At 38.6% G+C, this 4,935-nt stretch overlaps 1 long non-coding RNA gene across 1 annotated transcript; it reads left to right on the top strand.

The window, feature by feature from the left end:
• Positions 1-2,492: 2,492 nt before the first annotated feature.
• Positions 2,493-4,530, top strand: LOC103480740 (uncharacterized). Its single transcript, XR_536163.2, has 3 exons — positions 2,493-2,824; positions 3,044-3,100; positions 4,011-4,530. It is a non-coding gene; the product is annotated as an uncharacterized LOC103480740 (long non-coding RNA).
• The last annotated feature ends 405 nt before the right edge of the window (positions 4,531-4,935 follow it).

Here is a 4,935-nt window from a genome sequence, read left to right as displayed (position 1 = left end):
GTTCCGAGTCAGCGTCCAGTCCTGAGTCGTAGTCTGGTTCCGAGTCAGAGGCCTATCCAGACTAAGAGGTTCTACGAAACCCAACCTCTGGTCTTCTCTTGAGGGTCCTTTAGTCTGAGCATCGCCTGAATCGTCTCCACAGCAGACAGCTTGCTGAATCCACTTCAACGCCGTTTTTAGATTATTTATTTTTTTTAGGTCGTGCAAGGGTTCTTCTGAAACATCCTATGACCTTGTGAATAACTATCAGGTTGTCACTTTTAATCATTTAAAGAGCAATTCTTTGACTGCATTGCCATTTCCAGACAGAAGTTGAAAGATGTCTCTGCAGTTTTTTTTCCATCTCGTCAAAAAAGGGTAGCTGTATTTTAAAGTTTTCTTATTGAACGATGGACACGGAAGCGTGTTTTTAGCCCCGTGATGCTCATGCGTCGCCGCGTCTTAATCCAATAAACATGTTGTTCCAGAATTCCGCTTTATAAAACCAGAAGTCTCCACCGCCTCATGAGTGACAATGGGAGGACTGTGGAGGAACTTCGGGCTGTGGCCAAGTGTGTCGGATCTCCGGACAGCTCTCCATCCCCCAAGCTGCCTGTGGAGAGGCTCGGTTCAGATTTAAATGGTGGCCAAGTTAAACATCATGCTTCATCACATTTTTTAGGCACAACAGCGCTAATATTGACTCAATATATAATTTGGTTACTGTTGTACACAGTGGTGGAGAAAGTACTCAAAACATACACTTAAGGAAAAGTACAAATACACAGACAAAAATGTACTCTAGTAAAAGTATCACATTAACATTTTACTTGAGTAAATGTTAAAAAAACAGTACTGGCTTTTAAAAATACTTAAGTATTAAAAGTAAAAGTATTTGCTGAACCTAATCGCTAATACAATATCATTAAGTGTACCTGTATCTCCAAAGTGACACACTGGTACGGCTTCCTTTAGATGGACTCTTCTTATTAAATGCCGTGAAAACTATAGAAATAAAACACAAAGCTTCAGACATAGATACATTTACAGACAGACAGGTGACACGTGCTTTAACAAAGTTACCTCATGGCCGCCTGCAACTTCGGAGGTATTTAGCAGATTAATACTTCGTCGTCCACTCTAAAATAAAATATTAAGTAATTAAAACATCATAACCAATAAATTTACAAAATATTTCAAACATAACTACAAAATACCTTAACAGCTACACGAGACACAAAGCCTCTGCTCCTTCTGTTTATTCAAGTCTCGCAGCACAAAAACACAAATCACATATACACATATCTCGCGATAGCTTCCAACAAACAATAGTTCGACATGAAATATAATCATTTTACACAAATCTCAAAAAGTGAGTGAACCAAACAACTTAAAATACATAATCCTAACTGTTAGAAATAAACAATTTTTTTTCATAACATAAATCACTTTAGTGACACAGTACCGATCGAGGGCTAAACCCTCCCTGATATTTACAATAAAGTAAAGAAAGAAAAAATAATAAAATAACTACCTAAAATAAATACATTTTAGAAATAATGTATCCCATTTTGCTGAATTTTCAACAAACCTGGTGTTAAACCGCCTGTAAAAATCCCTGGATCTTTCCGAAGGGCTGACTTCTGATAGCCCCGTTCAGCTAACTGTCGGTACCAGCCGCCACTGCTTATAATTGTCCCTCTTATAAGGTAAGAAATTAGATTAATCTTTCAGGAGGATGATATGGATGAATGCTAGTCCTGTATGTGCGAGTTTGTATGTATTTAGTTTGTTTTCATTGGTCACCTTGGTTTAATGTGATGTGTGAAGAGTGTTTGGCTAGCTACGTAGCTCTGTTCCTAACCGCAGTAAGGCGACAGGAACATGTTCCGTTCGGCGTCCGGTAGTTTGATTTGTTTAAACCGGAATAATTGTGATTTTTATGGTGTAGTAGAAGTAATGTACTGTTCTTCATCATTTTGATAGGAAATATTTCTTTTTTTTAATTAATGTACTTCTGACAGTACCATAACAACATTAATTCAGAGTGAAATGTTTAAGTAACCCAGCCTCTCGCCCGGAACGTTAGCTGGAGATGGGCACCAGCAACCCTCCCGACCCCACTGAGGGACAAGGGTGCAAGAAAATGGATGGATGGATGGATGGATGTTTAAGTATTAAGTAACTGATTTTCTCTGAAAAAAATGTAGTGTCGACTTGTACTTAGGTTAAGAATTGTATAAAAAGAGATTTCTGTGTTCTGCTCTTTACATTTAATACAAAAGTAAGTGAAGGCACACTGGTTTCATCTGTGGTCAATTCTCTTATAATTGTCCCTCTTATAAGGGCTAACATAATCATATATACATTGTTATAAAGGCTGAGAAAAGAAAATTTGTCCTTAACAAGTAGCCCTTCATGTTACTCTGTACCCGTGAAGCAGCTCCCAGTCTCAAAAAGGTTGGTGACCCCTGATCTAGAGTTAGTTATCACTTAGGCTGGTTTTGCTAACCCAGGATTAAAATGTGTGAACCTTTATACTAAGGTTGCTGTTGCTTCCAAATTTCCCCTTTGTGGGACAATAAAAGCTATTTCAATTTTTTTCCATTTTAAATCAGAATGAACAACTAATTGAATTGTATTAATGCATAAACTTATAACTTTACTTGCACACATGCTGCATTACTTAGATTAATCTTACAGTAAAAGCACCAAGAATTTCTAATCCTGTATATCTCAACCACCGCAGTTCTGCTCCATCACCACTGAGCCACTGATCATCAAGCCACCGCCCTTCTACACCATCTCCAGGAAGCCACCACCATTTATTACACTCTTCATCTTTGTAAGTGTTCTACTGTGATCATGTTTTAGAATCATAATGTTGTGGTTAAAGTACTCATGGATAGTACCGTTTTATTTTACAGCACTCCTCGAAAATATTTTAATAAACCAGGAAGTTATGATGGATCAGATTAAAATAATTTACAAAGCAATGCAAAGATTACAGACTCCATCTGGAGATGAGTTATTACTTTCCTCTTTCCCACTGAACAATCGACAGTCTGTTGAAGACATGGAAGCTGAACTTGGTGACAAACCCGAACTTCACAAGCAACTGGTAAAAGCATGTGAATAACACTTGAGGAAAATGCATTCCAGTGAGCCTGTTGACCTGCATGTAACGGATAAAAAAACTTTGTCATGATGGTCTGTGTTCATGTTTTAATCCAGGCTGGATGGTTTCTTAAAGCATCACAACATAACCTCTCAGATTTATCACCTGAAGGAACCACAGGCACCGCTGCACTGTAACAGGAACTACACAATATGTGGAGAATACTAAATAATATTAGAATAAGCAGCAATTTACATCCTCCATTTATTAGGAAAAGTTTTCAGTTTTTATCCTCACTTGTATTCATCATCTTATTTGAAGTACAGAATATTCAGTATAAATATTTAATTTAAGGGCTAAAATGCTCATTCCATTGCAGGAATGAGTTTAGCCTTGAACACGGATCTAAAGAACAGCTACAGTAACTCACATTCAACATTTAGTCTGAGCCATAGCACAGTTCTAAGATTTCTGTTTCTTTACATATCACAATCCAAGACTGTTAGACTAATAAATTGTTCCCTGATACATTAGCACATGACTGAATAGGTAGATTATTGAAGAACTGTTCTTCTACTTACACAGCATGGCTCTGGCTTTAAAGGGTGGAGGATCACTGAATGAGTGTGCTGGAAGGATTTTGCAGCGCTCCTCACACACTTCCTCAGCAAGCAGATTAACTGGCGCGGTGTGAACAGAAAGATTGGATTCCACCATCTTCAAATTAAAAAACTTGTGACTGGTATCTCTAGAGCTTTAAGGACTTCATCTCTTCTGTTCATCTTACTTTACACACTGCAGTTTTTGTGCAACTGGCCTCAGAAAGTGCACCACGTGTTGATTCTCACTCCATCCATGTCTGCAGCATTTCTGATGTTTCTGGAGTCTCAGCTCCTGTTTCTTCTGCCTTCAGATCTGCAGCCGAACTGCGGGAGGAGAATCCAACCCCAGCGGGGTTTAAAGCCGCTGCAGCCCAAGGAGAGGTGACCTGCTGTGGCCACCAGCCTCTGTTCACGCCAGTTTAACGCTGTGACTCACCAGACTCTCGGTCCCTCCTTCCCCCTGGCCCGCATCCGGTCTGGCAATGATGGCGCGGTTCACATGAGGCATGCCGTACCTGGACCAGTGATGGCTTAGCTTCCTGTCAGCCACTCATACCAAATACGGGCCAGTTATGGAAGTAGCGATGTCAACCATGTGACATGTGATAATCATTTCTCATAAGTGTAAAAATTTATATTTACCATTTGAAAGGACAGGAAAAAAACACAAAGAAAATCAAAAGAATAACATGGCCAGTTTATGGACAATAACTATCAACTTAAGAATTGTATTTTTTTATTTCCCAAGATTGTACAAATTCAACATTCAAAATTGATCCCAAGGGTAGGATAAATGGCTCCCAGTCTGTAAGTTTTTCATATCTATCTTCTTTGTTGGTTTTTTTGCCCAAATAAATTATTAATTTTAATCTACTCATAGCTGCTTTGACCACAACCTGTGTTATTTATTCAACAACAGTTGGAAATATTTTATTTCCAACTGTTGTTCTGCTGTTCTGTCTAGCTTATAAAATGTCATTTTTAACTTAGTATGAATATTATTTAGAATTAAAGGTAACTTAGCCGTTAGCATTGAGCCCTTAGCCTCGAGCCGTTAGCCTTTAACTGTTGGCCAGATTGATTCCAGATGTTCTGCATTGTTCATGTTGAAATAACATTTTTGACAAAGGGGATTGAGATTGATAAATAGGTTTATTTATTCTCCTGTTTATTTTCTTTATTTAACGAGCCGCACCGCGCGGTCAACTAAGAGCGGGCGAGACGAGAGCCAGCAGT

Source organism: Poecilia reticulata, linkage group LG18, assembly GCF_000633615.1.
Source record: "Poecilia reticulata strain Guanapo linkage group LG18, Guppy_female_1.0+MT, whole genome shotgun sequence".
Classification (NCBI taxonomy): Eukaryota; Metazoa; Chordata; class Actinopteri; order Cyprinodontiformes; family Poeciliidae; genus Poecilia; species Poecilia reticulata.
This window is presented reverse-complemented; position numbering and strand designations above follow the sequence as displayed.